At 42.9% G+C, this 19,780-nt stretch overlaps 1 protein-coding gene across 1 annotated transcript in view; it reads left to right on the top strand.

The window, feature by feature from the left end:
• Nucleotides 1–19,780, top strand: part of XPNPEP1 (X-prolyl aminopeptidase 1) — a 1,046,907-nt gene that overhangs the window by 718,540 nt on the left and 308,587 nt on the right. The window lies entirely within an intron of this gene.

Consider the following 19,780-nt stretch of genomic DNA (forward strand, 5'->3'; position numbering starts at 1 on the left):
CATTACCCTGTCTCAGGGACAGCTCATGCCAAAGCAACCCCAGCTTGTTCCCCTCAGGGAACCCCCAGAGGTTTACGAATCTTCTCCAGAGAATCCCACTGGAGAGGAACCTCATAAGCGCAAGTGTAAGAGGAGGCACTTGGACTCCCCTGAGTCCATTACCGTTGATACGGACTTGGATGAAGGAGAAGGTTCCCCCAGATCACCTACCGAGGACGTCTCGTTCGGAGACATTATGGAGATCCTCTGCCAAAGAGGAGGTTGGTCAGCCCCCAAACCCTCTGCGGATGAGTCCTTATTCCTGGAGGCCTTTGGTGCAGGCCCATCTACTTCCTGATTCTCCCCTCCAGCGGACCCTTGGGTGGACTTTATCACCACTAGGGCATGGAAGGATCCTGACACCGTAGAGCCTATACCCAAAAAGCCAGACAAAATTCTTTCCCCGCCATCTGATAGGCAGGCATGGTCCAAAGGAGCCCCGGTAGACGCTTTGGTGGTTGCAGCTGCCACAATGAAGGAACCCGCACAGGAGAGTTCTTGGTTCATCCACCAGACAAAGAGCCCAGGTTGATGGATCGTTTCGGGAAGCGCATGTACTCGTCAGCGACATTTTCTATTTGTGCGCTGAATTACTTGGCACATGTTATCCGACTGCAGCGAGACCTTATATCGGAACTAACTGAGTCGCCCCCGGAGTCTCTGTCACAACAGGACAAGCAGTCTTTCACTGCGAAGATGACTACACTGAAATCAGTGACAAATACCTCTATGCATCTCCTCTCTCATGCTACAGAGGGAGCCACTAGAGCTGCTGGTACAGGCGTTGCCTTGAGGCGTCACACCTGGATCAGGCTGTGTCAGTTTGCGGACCCCTTTAAGGCGTCTTTCATCAATGCCCCTTTCAATGGATCATCCCTCTTTAGGAAGACTGTATGTGACACACTAACCCAGAGTGAGAAGGACGGAAAGACTTTGTCAGCCATTGGAATCTGCTTCTCTAACCCCCAGAGGTCCTATTCCAGGAACCAGAAGGGGCAAAAGAAGATATGGTTCTGGAAATCACAGTCCTTTCGTGACACTCAGGAATATTCGTCCCCCAGAGGCAGAGGGGGACAAGACTGACGCCGTCCCAGAGGCAGAGGGGGTCCCAGAAACTTCAGGTCTAGGGAACCTTTTTCTGACAGAACCGCACAGCAACCCTGAGGGGTTGCCCGGCTGCTCTACTCTGGAGGCAGTCGGGGGAAGATTTTCCTTACATCCAGCGGCATGGTAGTCCATTACTGCAGACTGCTGGGTGTTAAACATCATATCCAGAGGATATTCTATCCCCTTCATTTCATGTCTCATAACTTCAGCATGCCTTCCAGATGTTCCACCCGCTCACAGGGAGGCTGCAGCCTTAGAGGTTTCAAAGCTGCTACAAAAACGAGCCATCGAGCCGGTCCCCCCAGATCAATCCGGATCAGGCATCTACTCCAGGTTCTTTTTAGTGCCAAAGAAGACGGGGACCTCAGGCCCATTCTGGACCTGTCTATCCTCAACCTGTCGGTAGAGAAACAAAAATTCCGGATGGTCACTCTACAGTCCATTCTACCGTTTCTGAGAGAATGCAACTGGATGTGCTTGTTAGACCTCCAGGGCGCTTACTATCACATCAAGGTCCACAGGAGCTGCAGGAGGTGGAGGTTTCTACGCTTCCGGCTAGGGGCCAGTCACTTTCAATTCAGAGCCCTACCCTTTGGTCTCACCACAGCCCCCAAGGGTGTTCACCAAGGTTATGGCGGCCGTAGCGGCTCACCTGAAACTTCAGGGCATTCAGATATTCCCCTACCTAGACGACTGGCTCTTCGCTGCATCCACCAAACGTCTCTTGTGTCAGGTCCTACACTACTTCCTCGGTCTGGCTCACAAGTTAGGCATCACGATCAATATCAACAAGTCCCACCTGGCTCCAGTTCAGATCATAGACTTCACTGGGGCAAGGTTGGATTCGATTCAGTCAAAGATTTTTCTCACCCTGGAAAGGATAGAAAATCTCAGACTCCATGTATCGGCTATCTTGGATCACTCAGTAGTCACAGCAGCCGATGTTCTCAGGGCCCTGGGTTCGATGGCAGCCGCAATCTCTATCCTCCCTCTTGCACGTCTTCACATGAGAGTCCTTCAGTGGACTCTAGTAGTTCAATGATCCTGGCTAGACCTTCCAATGAATTTCCACATTCGCATCAATCGGACATGCAGAACGTCACTCCAATGGTAGCTTCAATCAGTGGACATTTTCGCGGGGCGCAGCTTTCTAGCCCCTCCGGCTCAGGCCATGGTGACCACGGGCACTTCCCAGCTCGGGTGGGGTGGGGGCACTTCCTGGGAAGAATGGTCCAGGGCACGTGGTCCCCTCCAGAGACCAAGCTACACATCAGTGTCCTGGAGATGAGGGCAGTGCTTTTAGCGTTGAGAGCCTTCCACCCTGTCCTACCTCCGGGGACGGTAGCCATTCAATCAGACAACATGTCTGTACTCTGGTATATAAACAAACAGGGAGGGACCTGATCCTACCCCCTTTGTTGCGAGGCCATGAGGGTTTGGGAGTGGGCCATATCCACCAGCAGGTTTCTCATAGCAACGCACATCCCGGGACGTTCCAACATTCTAGCGGACAGTCTCAGCAGGGCAATCCTTCTGCCTTACGAGTGGTCTCTGAAACAATCAAGTGGCGAAGAAGATCTTCCGTGTTTGGGGTCAACCTTGCTGCGATCTCTTCGCATCTCTTTACAACGCAAAGTGCAGCAACTTCTTAGCTCTGATCCTCCCTCCGGGGGATGTCCCCAGGGACGCTCTAGTCCATGCTTGGCCTCCCGGGCTACTGTATGCTTATCCCCCGTTACCTCTTATTCCAAAGTTCCTTCAGAGAGCTTGCCGGCTGCAGTGCAAAGTCATTCTCATAGCTCCCTTCTGGCCGCATCAGGTGTGGTTTCCCTTCCTCTGGTCTCACCTGTTCGCTCCTCCATGGACTCTAGATCCATGCCCGCATCTGATTTCCCACCCGTCGGGCTTGCCCCTGCCCAACCTGGACAGTCTCAAGCTGACGGCGTGGCTGCTCCAGTTCCCATGATCATCAGGACTCCCGGACTTTCATCCCCTGTTAAGAATATTCTGGTAGCTTCTCTTAAAGCCTCCACTAGGAAACTCTTCAATAGCAACTGGAGACGGTTTTGCGTTTGGGCCTCTCAGCACAATCTGAACCCGTTTACAGCCCCCATTCCGGTCATATTGGATTTTCTGGCCGATCTTTTTCGATCAGGTGCAAGTGCTTCTACCATCAAGGTTCAGCTGGCTGCCATCTCTAATTTTCATGTGGGTGAAAATAAGGTTGCTCTGGCTTCTGCCAAATTGTGTAAAGCTTTCCTGAAGGGCACTTTTTTATTGCGACCACCAGTTAAAGAAACGGTTCCCCCCTGAGATCTGACTTTAATCCTTCAGGCCTTGATCTCTCCCCCCTTCGAGCCAGCCGGTTCAGTTCCGATTAAGTTTTTGTCATGGAAGACAGCCTTCTTGGTCGCCATCACGTCAGCCAAGAGAGTTTCAGAGTTGCAGGCCTTATCCTCCTTGCCCCCCTATTTGGTTTTCCACAAGGATAGGGTTTTGCTGCGTACGAACCCTTCCTTTCTTCCCAAGGTGTCCTCAGCAGCCAATATTAATCAGTCTATAAATTTGCCAGTCTTCTTCCCAAATTTCCAAAATAGAGGTGAACATAAGCTTCATTTATTGGATGTCCATAGACAGCTTAATTTTTACCTCCATAGGACTAAACCCTTCCGGAAGTTGGATCAGTTGTTTGTCTCTTTTTCAAAACCATTTTTGGGCAAAGCAGTTTCGAAACTGTCCTTAGCAAAGTGGATCACTCTTTGTATTGCACAAGTTTATAAGGACAAAGGTTTATCTCCTCCTGGTGTATTGAAGGCTCATTCCACTAGAGCAATGGCCACTTCTGCAGCTTTCTGGTCAAGAGTTCCGTTAGACGATATCTGTGCGGCAGCGACTTGGGCCAATTCGCACACATTCATCTCTCATTATAAATTGGATCTTATTTCTAGAGGGAGAGCATCCTTTGGCTCTGCGGTGCTCAGAAATATCCTTCCATAAGGGCCTCCCAGGAATACTAGTAGCTGGGGACTCTGTCCCATATGTGCAGAATGAATGAAGTCAACTACTTCAGATAAAGAAGTTATGTTCTTACCATAGTGTTCCATCTGAATAGTAGACTTCATTCTTCTGCACCTTCCCTCCCTCCATCCCCCTCACTCTTCAGGTTTTTCCTGTTTAGGATTGTGGTTATGTTGCCACTTAGTGTCAGCAAACTCGATCTGGGGCTAGATTGGAGGAAGTGATGTAACATAGGTAAGGGAGGAGCTTGGAGCTCAGAGCTGATGCTTGAAAAGTTTTGCCGGCTCGGATCCGAATCGGATCCGTATACCCATATGTGCAGAAGAATGAAGTCTACTACTCAGATGGAACGTTATGGTAAGAACATAACTTCTTTTTTTCGAGTGTATTCACTGTTGCAATCTTGGTTTCCTCCCTCCACCCACCTTTCTTCCCTTCCTCTTTTTATTACCATTCTAACTTGTTGTTCTCCTTTCCTTACAAGGGACATATTGGTATTTATTTTCCACTGGTGGGGTTTCTTCCACCAGAACCTGGCCTCCTACTTGGAGGCTCCTGACAGGTTAGGGCAAGAAAAACTGATTTAATGGCGTTGGCTACCTTACTTTATACTAGTGACGACCTGACGTCAGTCCTCAAGCGACAGCAACCGAGCAGAAATACTAAGTCTCTGGTATTCAGGCCGGCCGAGGGCTACCCTGGCAGGGATAATCCAAATGTGATGACTGCAACAGTGAATACACTTTAACATCTACATTTATGGTAAGTGTACACAACTGTACTTTCTGAAGCACCTTTTCACCTTACTGTTAACATAGTATTCTCCCCTGGTGACTTAGTTGGAGCCAGTCCTTCTAAGTAGTTCCTGTTCCTTCCAAGCCATCACTCAGTCACTCGCTGTCCTAATCCTGTGCTACTTACCAAACTCACTGGGTTGTCAGACTGTCTGTTCCTCTCCTTCATGAAATTGTAGGCCTTTGATACAAGTACTACTTTTCAGATTCTTACTGTATTTCACAAGCCTTACCACATGGTTGTAGTTTTTTGGTTCTTCTTAGTCTCCACCCCCAGTTCGTTCAAGTCATTTGTTCATTCTTAGGTCATATTGTGTGGACACTTTTTTCTGACTTGATTTCCAAATCTGGGACTATTTACACCTCCACTAGGCTCTCCACATCTGATATCCCTAATAGTTGATTCACCTACTACCACCTTCTAGAAAAGGCCTACACGACCCATCTCTCCCTGTGCTGCTCCTCCTCCTCTTCTCCACCTTCTTTTCCTGACTATTCTCCTTGCCTTCTTTCTCAGTAATCCTCTAGTTTTCCCATTTCTCTCATCGTCCCCCTTTCTGTTTCTCTAATTATTTCTCTTGCCACCCATATTTCTGTCACTCTGTTGGCACTGATCCATTTTACCCTGTCCACCAGCTCCCCCTCAGTTCCCACCCGTCATCTTGCCTTCCTGCATTTGCCTGGCACCATCATCAAAGTTCCCTCCTGCCTGCCTCCTGGCCCTCTTTTCTTTCTACCTTATCTGCTCACTCACCCTTCCCTGTTCTTTAAATGCCTCTTCCTAGGTCTTGTCATCATACTGGAAAAGCTAACCTAGTCTCTGCCACAGCTTGCTGTGAGAGAAAGGTTAGTTTGTTTTTGCCTTCTTGTATTTTGTATTACTTCATCGCGTTCTTCTATTTTGTATATTGTGATTTATTTTCTTTATACCCTATTTTGCTTGTGTTCTGATTTTTAATTGCATATTTAAACCAGGAGCACAGCTGTCTCTTTTGAGTCACACAGAAATTAGAACAGGTGAATTAAGGTTAATCACCTGTGAAACTGAGTTTGGAGCTAAGGAAATAAAACTTCTATTTAAGGAGCAAACTAAAACATTTCAAGGTTTTACTGGAAAAGCTCACCTAGACTCTGTCACAGCTTGCTTTAAGGGAAAGGTTAGTTTGTTTTTGCTTTTCTTGTATTTTGGATTGCTTTGTTGCCTTCTTCTGTTTAGTATATTGTGATTTATTTTCTTTACACTGCATTTTATTTGTATTCTGCTTTTAATTGCATATTTAAACTAGGGAAGAGAGCACAACTCTGTCTCTTATGAGTCACACAGAAATTAGAACAGGTCAGTTAAGGTTAATTACCTGTGAGTTGAGGGTGGCACTAGGAACTAAACCTTCTATTTAAAGAGTAAAATAATTAATTTCAAGGCTTTACTGGAAAAGCTCACCCAGACTGTGTTGCAGCTTGCTCTGAGGGAAGGGTTAGCTTTTGTTTTCTTGTATTTGTAGTGCTTCATTGCCTTCTGTTTTTTTATGTTGTGATTTATTTTCTTTACACTGTGTTTTACTTGTATTCTGCTTTTAATTGCATATTTAAATTAAGAAATTGAACACACCTGAGTAAACTCCTACCATTCCCTTTGTGGATCCTTAGTGCATGCAGAAGTATGCTTAGTCTTCTGCTTTTTCTTGGTAAGAACATCAGCCCTAACAAACACTGGGAATTCTGACCCTTAATGAGATTCAGTACGAGAACCCAGAACCTCTTCCCTGACCAGAATCTCTCTAGGGCCCTCCAAGATGATTAACCGTGGTTCCCCCTCGATGCCTGGAGCAGATGTCTGCAAAGCCTCAGAGAGGATGTGCGAAAGGAAGGATCCATGCTGGCCTCTGATGGGGTCACGGCAGAGAAATCCAACATAGAGACCAGATGGCCCACAGAGCTATGACCCACTTCTACAGAAACGTCTAGTGGAGGCTGGACAGCAAAAGAATCCAGCCTTCTTACTTAATGATACCTCAGGGTTAGAAGATTCTGCCATGCTACCTTGTAGTTCTTGCTATAAATGGTCAGAGAAGACAACCAACTTCCTGAGAGTCTTGGGGGACAAATGCTTTACAAATGGTCATGGGAAGTACCCAGACAAAAAAATACATTGTTTGTGATGATCCTTATGAGGAATCTGCCTCCCACATTGACATTTTTATTTCTTGGATGACATGAACTGTAGGTAGCCAAAAGAGAAGAAGACCAAAAAAAAAGAAAAAATCCCAAGCGGGGCATTTATCTGACAGCTAGGTTTTCAGCACATCAATGGTGTGTTCAAACCAATAAGGGATAATGACATTCGGACTGGCCTCAAAGAAGTTCTGGGTAACTGCATCAGTACATCAGCTTTATGCCCTACATCCTACATGCACATGACATATGGTGCATACAAGATCTAACAACTTTGGTATGCTGGCCAGATGTAGGGCTATCCTTGGCAGGGGATCCCTGTGGTGAAGAATACTGCAGCAGTGAAGAGAAGGACATCTACTGTTGTGGTAATTTACACAACTCTACTTTATTCAGCTATCAAAGTCCAGTTAGCAATGATCTGTAATTTTCGTGTTGGTTAGGATGAGTCCCACATAGCTTCCTTGAGACTTTATAAAGCCATTTTGAAGGGTACCTTTTTTCTCAGACTCCCCTTGAGAGATCTAGTTCCTCCATGGGATGTTTCCTTTGTGTTACCGACTTTAACCATGGTGCCATTTCAGCCTGCTGTGAATGTAGATCTTAAGTTTATATCATGGAAACTTCTCTTTTTCCTAACTGTAACTTCTGCTATGTTAGTGCCAGAACTTCAGGCTTTATCATGTAAGCCTCCTTGTTTACTTTTTCACAAAGACAAGTTATTGTTATGAACGAATCCGGCTTTAGTTGGCCTCTGAGTCCATCTTGAACTGTTCTCTTCACTTGCCAGGGTTCTTCTTAAAGGTTAGTAATAAGGGTGAATACCTTCTGTGTTTGGATCTGCACCAGCAATTACAATTTCATTTACACATTGAAGACCTTCAGGAAATCTGACCAGCTTTTTGTGTCCCTTTCCACAATTTCACCAGGAAAATGGGTATCCGAGTTCACTTTGTCAAGATGGCTTAATGACTGTATTTTTTTCATTTACAAAACTAACGGGATGTCCTTACCATCCAAACCCAAATACTCATTACACTATTGCAGTTAGTATCTTGGCAGCATTGTTTTTAGCCTTGCTTCTGTGGACAAAATGTGTTCAGTAGCTTCTTGGTCTAATTCTCATACCGTTGTAAGTTACTACAGACTTGACATTCAGTCTAGGACAATGACTACTTTTGGCTCCTCCATTCTCTGGATTGTTCAGTCTGTCTTAGAACCACCAAGATAACCCCGGTAAGGGCCCTGTCCCACAGGTACAGGTTGGCTAAAAAGACGGTATTGGATAAGAAAGATAGATATTTATCATAACACTAGGTCCATGTTACTGTCTTCCCTTCATGTCAACCACCCCACCTTAGTTCCCTTATCCAAACTGTCATTTGTGATTTTGGCTGCTAGTGGACCTTGTGGGCTTTCCTGAAGTCTTTTTAGACCCCTTTTGATCTTGGTGTGTTGTTCTGAGATAGTGAGTTTATTTAGGGAATCCTTTATGCTGTGGTCAAACTCAGTCTGAGGAGAAGAGGTAGTACAGGGCATTATGGGAGAGGGTCTTGATCCATAATTCTAAAGTGCTGGCACCGGATATTTTATGATCTGACAACCCACAGATTGAGATTGACAGAAAAAAGACAACACAAATCTAGTGTTATGGTAAGTACATAACTTTTGATGCCCTTCCACATCATTGTTGCAGTATTCTTCACTATACGGATCCCCTGCCAAAAGTAGCCCATCGTCTGGCCAGCACACCAAAGCCTTAGGGTTTTATGGATGTTGTAAGTCACATGTATTCTCTCCACTCACAACGGAGCACATAAAGGTGACGTAAGGACATACGTACCACAGAACTTCTTTGATGCTAGTCCAAATGCCATCTTCGATCATTGATCTGAATGCTCCTTCATTTGTGCTGGTTACCAAGTCATTTTCAGATAAGTGCCCCACTGGGGTTTTCTTATCTTATTTTCTTTTGGTTTGTGAGGTTACATGTCTTCCAGAAAGGGAAAATGTCATTGTGGGAGACAGATTCCCCATAAGGACCATCACAAGCAGTGTACTTTTTTGTTTCGTTACATCTCACAACCATACTACGTGCTCAATTTATCAAGTGTTTGTCCCTAAGACCCTTCATAGTCGTATCTCCTCCTTGTCTGTCTACCTGGAGAATCAATGTATTAAGTTGTTGGTGTAGGGTGCAATGGTGGAATTGTCCCAGTCCGATGGTCAGCCATTTGCAAAGTAGAGGACCAAAAAAGTTGGGTCAGATTCAGCTGCTGTACGGACCAAAAAAATTAGGTCCAGATTTGGCTGCTGTACTGCTTCCGCTTGCTTCTTGCACATCCTTGGAGGCTCTGCAGATGTCCATTGCAGATGTTGAGGGGGAGCCTTGACTGGTAATATCTGAGGGACCAAGAGGCATTCTGCAGATTCTTGTTTGCGAGGAGATTCCCACTACATTGAGTTTTGGCAAGGTTCCGAACCTCCCAAGGTCTTTAGGGCTGACACATCTCCAAAAAAAAAAAAAATCAGAAAACTAAACACATTTTCCCTGCTCCTAAAGATCCCCAGCATAAATGGCAATATTTTACACTGGGGTTGTTAAATGCACTCATGGCATTGAAGTCTCCCCAGGGAGTTTCTGTTCTTGCCTCCCTTGGTCTTCTACTCCATTTAAGAGACCTAGGGAGCAGGTCTGTTCCGATGAGGACTTGGACTCTGGGATTTCTGACATCCAGAAGAGGTATTATGAACTCCTTCAGATGGAGTCCCCTAAGCCCTCTGGTCCTAGCTACCCTGTTACACACTTTTGCATCAGTTTCTCAGGCTCCTGATTCCTTTCTTCCAGCCCCTAAAAAGCCTGGCAGGTTTTATAAGACACCTGATGACTGCAAGTTTCTCCACAAATGTCTTTCTCCTGACCCCTCTGTTGTATCTGCACCTTCTGACAAACCTTCCAAGCTCTTGCCTTCAACTAAATTGCTTCCTTCTGACAGGCACAATAGGGCCATGAAATGGTTGGGCATAACGGTGTATACTGCTGGCTACCATGCCCTTTCAGGCTATTAATTATGAGACCCATATGACCAAGAATGTCTTAGCTCTTCTTTCTCAGGCTTTTCAGGTTATCTCTGACCTTTCTGATTCTGAGAAGTTTTTGGCCCTGTCTTTGTTGGGATCCTCTTCTCAAGTGATTGCCATTCTATTAAATGTAGTTATGATGCAGCTGATGATTCTTTTAGACCTGTTGCCTTTGGTTCTCTGTTGAGCCGTTACTCACTCTTGCCTTCCCCTCCAACCTTTGCCTGATGATATTAAGGCTAAATTGATGGATGCTGCACTTGATAATGAAAATCTCTTTGTTTCCGCAGAGGCTGAACTTTTGAGTCCCTGCAAGAAATGGACAAGGCCTAACAGGAATTAAAGCATATTTTTGTTTCCCCTACCTAAATTTCAAAGGAATTATCCCATGTGTATAGACAGTCTCACCTTCCTCCCAAAAGTAAAAAGGGCTGTAGATGGGCTCCTCCTGCTAAGTCAACTCTGAAGCCTCCTTTTCCAGGCCAGGTTCTGTCTTATCTTCTTTCCTCCATCCTAAGCCAGGTTCCTTTGTCTCTTTTTCTTTCCCTGTCCCTTCCCAATTGTTTAAGGATCACTCAGAATTCTTGGGTTTTTTCCATCATTCGTCAGGGATACTTCATGTTGTGAAAATTCCTTCCTCCCTTTCTAGGCATTCCTCAACCATGTCAGGAACAGCTGCCCTTTTTTTCCAGATGTGCTGAAGACAACATCAAAGGGGGAAGGGGTTTTATTCCAGAATGTTTTTGGTTCCCAGGAAAGAAGTCACCTGGACGCCCGTTCTGGCCCTTTCTCAGCTCAACACCTTTCTAAAGATCCCTTCCTTTTGAATGCTGTCTCATCAGACTCTGTTTCCTCTTCATCTACCTCAGGCTTTCCTGGTCTCTATGGATTTAAGGGATGCCTATCTTCACAGCCGTATTCATCCCTGTTTCAGTATGTATTTGCGTTTCTTTGTTTCTTCCTTACATTTTCAGTTCTCTGCTTTGCCCTTTGTCCTCTCTACTGCCCCAAGGGTTTTCATCAGACGCCTCACTCCTGAGATTGTCTTTTGCCGGATGAGGGTGATGCAAATCTTTCCTTATCTGGACAACCTTACATATTCAGGCTTCCACCCAGAGACCTTCCTTCAACACCTTCACTATGATATTTGCCTCTTGTAAAGCCTAGGGTTTATGATAAATTTCCAGAAATCCTTCCTGACAACTTCTGAGGATCATATTGTTCTCTGTTACAGGCTTCAGACCATTCCTGTGCTGGCTTTCCTGCCACCAACCAAGGCTGTTACTCTGATTGCCTTTTTTCAATCCCTTCTTCCTCATGTCTCAGTTACAGCCAGAGACTTTCTAAGGGCTTTGGGATTCATGGCTTCCACCATTCCTATGCTACCAATAGCAATAGTCGGTATGAGGAAGCTACATGGTTCCTAAAGTTAGTATCGCTCCAACACTGTCATCCTTCAGACTTTCTAGTCCCTCCTCTTCCATGCCTCAAGCTAGAGCTTCATTGTTGGATTCATCAGCTGTCTCTCAACCCAGAGTTTCTTTTTCAGCCCCAAGTCCCCTTTCAGGTACTCTTTTCGGATGCCTCAGACAAAGGGTGTGCTTCTTTCGGCCCTGTTAAGTTTCAGGGTCTTTGGGCCATTCATCAGAGCGCGGACCATATTAATATCAAGAAGATGAGAGCTCTCTGTCTTGCTTTTAAGACCTTTCATACTCTCCTTCTTCCAGGGCCTCTTAAAATCTTTACAATACCACAGTGAGATAGCATATCAACAACCAAGGGGGAGGGGGCACTGTCCTACCTTCCTTGCAGACTGGCTTTTCAAGTTTGTGATTTAGCTGTCAGATATTGGTTGACTCTTCTGGCTGTTTATATTCCTTCAAACAAAACATTGTGGCAGACTCTCTGAGCAGGTCTGTAGCAGAGGCTCACAAATGGATGCTTCACAGAGATGTGTTTCTGGACATTATCCACCAGTAGGGTACTCCTTAGGTAGATCTTTTTCCCTCCATCTGAACAGACAGCTTCCTCTTTTTTTGCACCAGAGTCCCAAGTCCTCTGGCTTGGAAGGTGGACACCCTATCCTTTTCTTGGAAGGGGATGTTCCTCTATATTTTCCCTTCCCTTCCTATCATACCGAGGTTCCTGCTCAAAATTAAGTCAAACTTCCCCAAAATCTTGCTGGTGACTCCCTTTTGGCACAGGCAGCACTGGTTCCTTCTTATTCTGCACCCAGCTAAGGGAAATCACCACAAGTTACCTCACAGGATGGACTCTCTCACACAAGACAAGGGGGTCTCCCATCCATCCTCACTGGTCCACTCTTCAGCTGACACTGTGGGTGATAGGGTTTTGATCCCTTTTAGGCACAGTTTTTCTTGAGGATGTGCTTTGGGTTCTGCAGGAGACCAGGAAACCCACTACCCGGAAATTCTGTGTTTCCAAATAGAAGAGATTTTCTGTCTGGTGCCTTGCTCATAACCAGGATCCACTTTCTGCAGCGATTCCTCTGGTTCTGTCTCTGAATTGCTCAATATTGTTGGCATATTGTTCAGTTAGAGCTCACCTTTCAGCTATTTATGCTTATTTGCCTTCATCTCCTCCATTGGCCTCTTTTTTAAGTTTTTCATAGGGAAAGGGTGTCTCTTTGTACTAATCCGTCTTTTATGCCCAAGGTGCTTAATGAATTGTCTCTTAAACCATCTATTAATTTGCCCACATTTCTTCTTCACCACACTCTGCTAGTGAGAATGTTCTTCACACCTTGTATTTACATAGGCAGCTCAGATATTACTTAGATAAGTCTAAAGCCATTGGCAAGTCTGAGCAGCTTTTTATTTCTTTTCATCCTAGATCTCTAGGTTTGGCTGTTTCTAAGCAAACCATTTCTTCACGGATCTCTAAGGCTATTTCTTTTTGTTACTGTTTTCATGGTAAATGTCTTTCTGCCTCTGTTCATTTTATCAGGGCTGTAACTTCCTCTGGTGCTTTTTTCAAAGGATTGGATGCCAGTTCAATCCTTGAGGCTGCTACTTGGACTTCTATCCATACCTTTACTAAACATTACAAACTGGATATTGTTTCTAGAGCAAGAGCTAGCTTTGACACAGCTATCCTGCATGGGGTTTCTTTTGGGCTCTGCTGGAACTTCCCATGTTTCCTCTTGAGCATTTGAACTCTCTACCTCCCTCCCTGCATGTTAACCCTAACCACACCAGCTTCAAATCTCTCATATTCTTACATCTTGTTTCAAAATGGACATGCCCATGCAACTCTCCTACATAAATCTCTCCCGTAACTGTTCTAACTCCCACCCCCTACCACACCCAATTCTCATACCACTATATTGCCTACTACTACTTTCCACTACCTACTAAGGACAGTCTCCTGCTGCAATGCAGCTAACCTTGTTAGATCTCCTTTTATATCTAAAACTCTGATTTTATTACATATATGTACTATACCTGTGTACTTACAAAACATTTCCACCACTGTTCTATTATCTGTATTTCCTTGCATGTATTATAAGTATTATGCCCCATATGTATTGCACTGTATTCTCAGCTTGATGCAACTAATCACACTGCTTTGTATATATTTCTAATTTACTTGTTTATTTGCTGTTGGAGCTTTTCTCCCCGGGTCTCCACTGAAAACGGGCTCTTCTTGGCCCAGTGGACTTCCCCGATCATCAAAATGAAATAAATAAATAAATTTGTACTCTTCCATCAGTGAAGAATACTGCTACAGTGATATGGAAGAACACAATACAGCTGAGTAATATCTTGCCATAACAGTAGATATCCTTCTCTTCACTGTTGCAGTATTTCTTCCCTCCATACTCCCCCCTTTTCATTACTCCTCTTTTTTCCTTCTGGATGTACTGGATATTGTTCCTCCTTTTCTCCTTGGACTGTTGTTTCTTCTGGAGCTTTTCAGTTCTGAGGTATGTACATCCATAAGTAACCTTTGTACCCTATGCAGTGAGCGGGGAGCATACGTGTTATTTACAACATCCTTAAAATCCTAAGGCTTTGGTATGCTGGTCGGACAATGGGCTACCCTTGCCAGGGGATCCCTTTACTGAACAATACTGCAGCAGTGAAGAGAGGGACATTTACTGTTATGGTAAGATTTATGCAACTGTACTTGTTCTAACCATGTCCATGGCATGTAGGGCTTGTCAGTTTGCAAGGTGCGTATGTTTCCGTATGCATGCTGTTTGTGCCAGTCCTTTTGACAGCAGAACTGGCAAACAATGCCTTTTCATCCTTTCTTGTAGATTTCTGACACATGGGTATGCTATTTCAACCACAGGCACTAGCAGCAGCTAAAAACAAAACCAACTTGTCACCAGACCAGTAGCGTTGATACATTAAGCAATAGTTCTGTCCTTCTCTTCTGAATGCTGTGAGTTCACAGACAAGTGATCAAATGATTTTCATGAGCAATCTGCAAATTTTCCAGTCTATGAGTCACTACTGTTACTTAGTAGCTCTTGTGTACTTTCTCATTTAGCAAAACCACTGAATCTGTGTACCCTTAACCTTCTTTCTCCTATGTACTCCCATTTTTAGGCTTGTAATATAACACATGTTGCTTCATTTTATGTTAATGCTTCTAATTTCTTTTTCACAATTTGTTCTTTCTCTGAATTCATTCTTTTCATCTCTTACTTTATTTTCTTTCATATCAGGCTTACCTATTTTATTTTATACATTTCTGTTTTTTTTCTGAACTATTAGTGGATGTTTGGATTACAATGAGAGGACATAGTGATAATGTTAATTGGCAGCCGACATAGTTTTAAAAAGCTAAGTTTCTTCATTTCTTCCATTTTGCTTTGTATTTCTGAGAAGACGCATAGTTCTTAAGGAACTCCTAATCGGCACTGAAAGTGTACTTTGCTAAGTCATGTTATTGCAGAGTTTTTACAAAATGCCACCGTCGTACTACTGTTTTATTTATTTTTTCTTATTCATTGATTTAGTCATAGACTCATAGCTGTAGATTAGGGAAGAATTCATTCTATGTTCTCTTACTTTATGGAAACGAGTGCTGAAAATTGATTTGGGAATAACCAGAGAAAATATGTAGGTTCTTAGGGAACTTTTCTGAGTTAGGAAACCTGTGATGCTCTTCTGTTAAATGTTATTCCATTGCCTAGGTATAAACTAGTTTATAAAATTAATGAGTAGGAAAAATCATGTGGTATGATACTGGGGTGCCACAGGAGTCCATTTTGGGGCATTGCCTGATCAGTCTTTCTATTTTAGGCGTCAGCTTTCCATTGGATGAAGACACGTCAGGACATGACATGCTAAATTGAGTATGCTTAACCTGAGAGTCTGTCAGTTTCTTTCTACTGCTTACACAGCTCAGATTTTGAGCTTGACATTCAGTATGGAAAAGTTCACGTAGTGGATCCCGAAAGCCTCAGAGCACCCAAGAGTGTTTGTGTTGCTATCAAATAATCCATAGTGGCATTGTCTGAACTACTCGGGAGAGAAACATGATATAAAAATCTCCCAGAAGTGCCAGTAATTTAATCCCGTCGTGTGCATGCTGGAGCAAGAATATTCAGACCTGTCTTGCTTCTAGAATGGTGGGATTTGAATGTGCCAAGAGAGCAGTGATCATTGGCAGATTCCATGTGCAACCCTTGACCTCAGCTAGAATAAGTCAGAAGGCTAAAGAAATGGACAGGGTGGGAGGGGGTGCAGACAATGATCATACCATCCTGGAGGTACATTTGTTCTGTAGACACCTTTCAATTCTCTATGTTGTGTCCCTGCCCTCCCTCCATATGGTGGTCTTGAGTTTATATTTGTTCTCACCTTCAGCAGTAGTTGAAGGGTCTGGGAGAGGTGCACCTCTGACTCCTACTGATATTTCATGTATTGAGACATTGCTCACCCCTTGTCACTCAACAGATCCATTCCAGGTGGCTAGAAGTGAGGGATTGGTTCCTTGAGTCATGTGACTGTAGTTCAGTTATATCTGTCAGAACCAAGGACTTTTCTCTCCAGGCATTCCCATGGCTCCATGAAAGTGGCCCAGAATAAGGAGAGTCCACCAAGTTTTTCTTGCCAGAATCCATAGTTCAGTCATTGGACTTCACACAGTTGTTTGAGGTCAAGGGATTTTTGTCCTAGCAAATGCAGGAGTGCATCCTTGTGGAATATGGTCTTATGCCAGCACCAGACCCTGTGTAGGTCTATCATTTCCTCATGCTGACATTCTTTGATATATCCTTGAACACTGATGCCTTGTCAGTTAAACCCAGGTACCCACCCATTGCACATGTAACCATGTACAAACCTGCCTACCACAGGTGTAAATCTCCCTCTCCTCTGGTTCCTATGGAGTCAGAGTATTTACAAGAAAGTATCTTTTAGACTGATGAAGATAACACTCAGCATTAGATGTTTCTTTTTTAAAAGCAGTGCTACTTTTAAAATCTGCAATAGACTGGCATCTGTCTCTCTTTCCTTCCCAGATTTGTCTCATTACATTACAGCCACATACATTGTGCATACAAACAGCAAAAAAATAATAACAATATTTTTAACCATTTTTGCAAGGGGGCAGCCCCCCCCCCCCCCGCACCCTCGTACCATACTTTCCTAGGATTACTAACTCTGAGTTTACTCAGCCTCTGGGGTAAAGGAATATAGCCCAACATTGTGATAGGCTTTGATGTTGGTACAGATCTAACTTCTTTTAATAATGTAAAAGCACGTGTCTGATGTGCCTTTAAACTAACAGCTTACTCTGTCTTATCCCTCCCCTAAATGCCTAAATGAGTAACCAAGAAAGAAGGAAGAGGAGAAACCTTGAAGTGATAAGCCAGTCCATCATCTTCAGCTAATAGGACTTTCAAAGGCCATAAGACTCCTCCCCTTTATCCATAATCCTGTTTACAGGAGAACCCTTCTCTTGATCTCTCTGTCACCCGAATGATTCAGTCACATCTCTGAACATCCCTAGATTACCATTTTTAATTTTCTTAGTTTCAGGTTACTTTTAACATTTCTTACAAGGATTTTGATGTTTTAACTCCTTTTCTTCTCTCAGTCATTTCTAACCTCAAAATGTTGTGTTTCAAGATCAATATTTGAAAATTTAGCTTATTCTCTCCCCTTTGCTTCAGCATTTGCCATTTTATTACTGTTAGATTCTTGCTGCAGATGCTTTTATGTTTCTTTAATGTTGAGGTTGAAGCATGATTTTTGAAGTCAGGACAAGTAATCCAAGAATGTTTTTCTAGCAGGGCCAGCCTTAGGCCATTTAGATGTATTTGACCCAATAGGGCTGTATCCCATGAGGGGGTTCTACGCTAGACTTTGACAGGATCATCATGCTTACATGACTCTGGGATTGCCTAAGTGACACTACAGCTAAATGCATTTTCATAGTATTGCTCCCATAGGAGTTACAAGTCTCGTTAGTGGAGAGAACACTTACTATCGTGCACTGTACTAGTGGCTAGTGTGACATTTTTAGTAACTGCCGCAGCATTCTTCTTGTTTGGTTCACAGTGTTAGTTGCTCATGCTCCCATAGTCACTTGTAGTTTTTAACCCCAAACTAGCTGGATTAGCCATCTAATTTGTATGTAGTGCTTCAGTTACTATCTCATGAGGTAATAAGGACAGGTTTAATGTGAAGATTAATATAGAAGTGTTGTGTTTGCTTTTGCTTCTGTTGATGATGTGTGTTTTATGATCACTTGATAATGAATGCAGTTAGAAGAAATAACTGTAGAATAATTGGTCTCAGACAGCATAAACTCGAGCACTGGTAAGCATAAAAATTAATAACAGATACTGTGATGCTGTGATGTGAGGTAACTTCTGATCATAAAGACTTGTGATAGAACATTACCAGACCAACATTATGGCGGAGAAATGCTTGTTGCAATCACTGATAGGAGAAGAATAATCTCAGCGAAGTGAAAGTCAGTTATGTATGCTGAGTGCTGGGAGGCAGTAATGTACAGAATGATTTACTTGGCTGAAAGTGGAAAAACAGTAACAGAAACGGTTTGACTCGTAAATGTAATTTATTCATGTTGTCTCCTTCCTATTGGTAACCTGCTTCATGATTCATTATGAAAAAAAATAAAATCATTACCTTGTATAAAATGTTTGAATATGGCATTATTCTCATTTTATGTTGCGATAGCATAAATAAGTTCAGCTGTTCTGTTTGTAGTGCTCATTACCACGTATACTAAACATTTAGAGTTGCTTGCCTTTGCTCCTAAGGTTCTTTACAAACCGTGTAAATTTAAATGTGGTTCTTCATAAATTAATCTACATTTATTGCATTCATTACATCTGTAAGTTCTGTTTGTTTTATCAGAATGTGTTTTGAGACACATGTTGCCAAAATATTTCAGCAAATATTTTGAAGTAGTGGTCTTTTTAAACAGAAAGTGAGATTTTTCACCCGTCACATTTATGAAATATTGATTACTGGATACTAGCTTCCAGTTTCTGCATATTATTTGTCTAAGACTATTAGAATCCCTGACATACCGAATATAAAAATCCTAGTGTTCCTGCTTGTATTTTTTTCTTTTTTGTGGGTACCCCATCAGTGTTTGTGAGTGGGGGTGTGTGCACTCTTTCTATTAACTTTAATTTTCTCAGCTGTCCTTTAATATTTTATCTTTATAATCTCTGTTAATAAACATCTTAGTTACAATATCCAATTCCTTTTTCATCCTACTTTCATCAGTCATAAGTCTAGGGGCCCTGATCACTTGGTCCCTTAGTATATTTTTTCTTAATGAAATATGGTTCTGCACTCTTGAAATGCAAATGATTAATGATAAAAGTAGATTTCCCAAATATTTCACTATTAAAATGCAAATTTGCTAATCTAATTTTATATTTAAATCCAAGAAATGTACTGAATTTCCTACATTTCCTAAAACAAATTTGCAGAAACAAGTATTGGTATTTAATTGTGTAGTAAGTTCTTTGCAGTGACCTAATGATTCCTTCCAGATGAAAAAAAGATCATCCATGAATCATTTGTAATGTAAAATTTTAGGAATAGTTTTGTAGATTGTAAAATAACTATTTCAACAACCTAAAACAATACTAGTGTAAGAAAGTTTATTAAATTATTTCCATCCAACTCACTCGTGTGGGGTTTTTTTTTGGTATCTCAAGGAGGCTGTTCGATATTTTTTGTTCAGATTGTTCCTTTCATCTCAGTGTGGCATTGTGTGAGGTACTATTATGTCAGTATTCTGTGTGTTTATACTTTACAAGCATATGCAAATTTGCATTATAATGTCAGAAGCTTTCCCCTGGGTCTCTAATGAAAATGGATTGCTGGACATTCCTGTATGACATGTACATATAAACAAATAAAGGTAAAGATCACTTGTCAGTTTGTGCCTGTCTGAATCATGATTAAGGTTAATTTGCAGTTCCCTCTTCAAATGTTGGGACTACTTGTAATACTGAGGTATGAAATGCAGCCACCCCCCCAAAAAGAAAAGATTGAAAACACAGAAGAACAGCGAATGTCAAACATCGCTTTTCTCCTTTA

Source organism: Protopterus annectens, chromosome 14.part0 (assembly GCF_019279795.1).
Source record: "Protopterus annectens isolate FY-2018-M chromosome 14.part0, PAN1.0, whole genome shotgun sequence".
In the NCBI taxonomy this organism is placed as follows: domain Eukaryota; kingdom Metazoa; phylum Chordata; order Ceratodontiformes; family Protopteridae; genus Protopterus; species Protopterus annectens.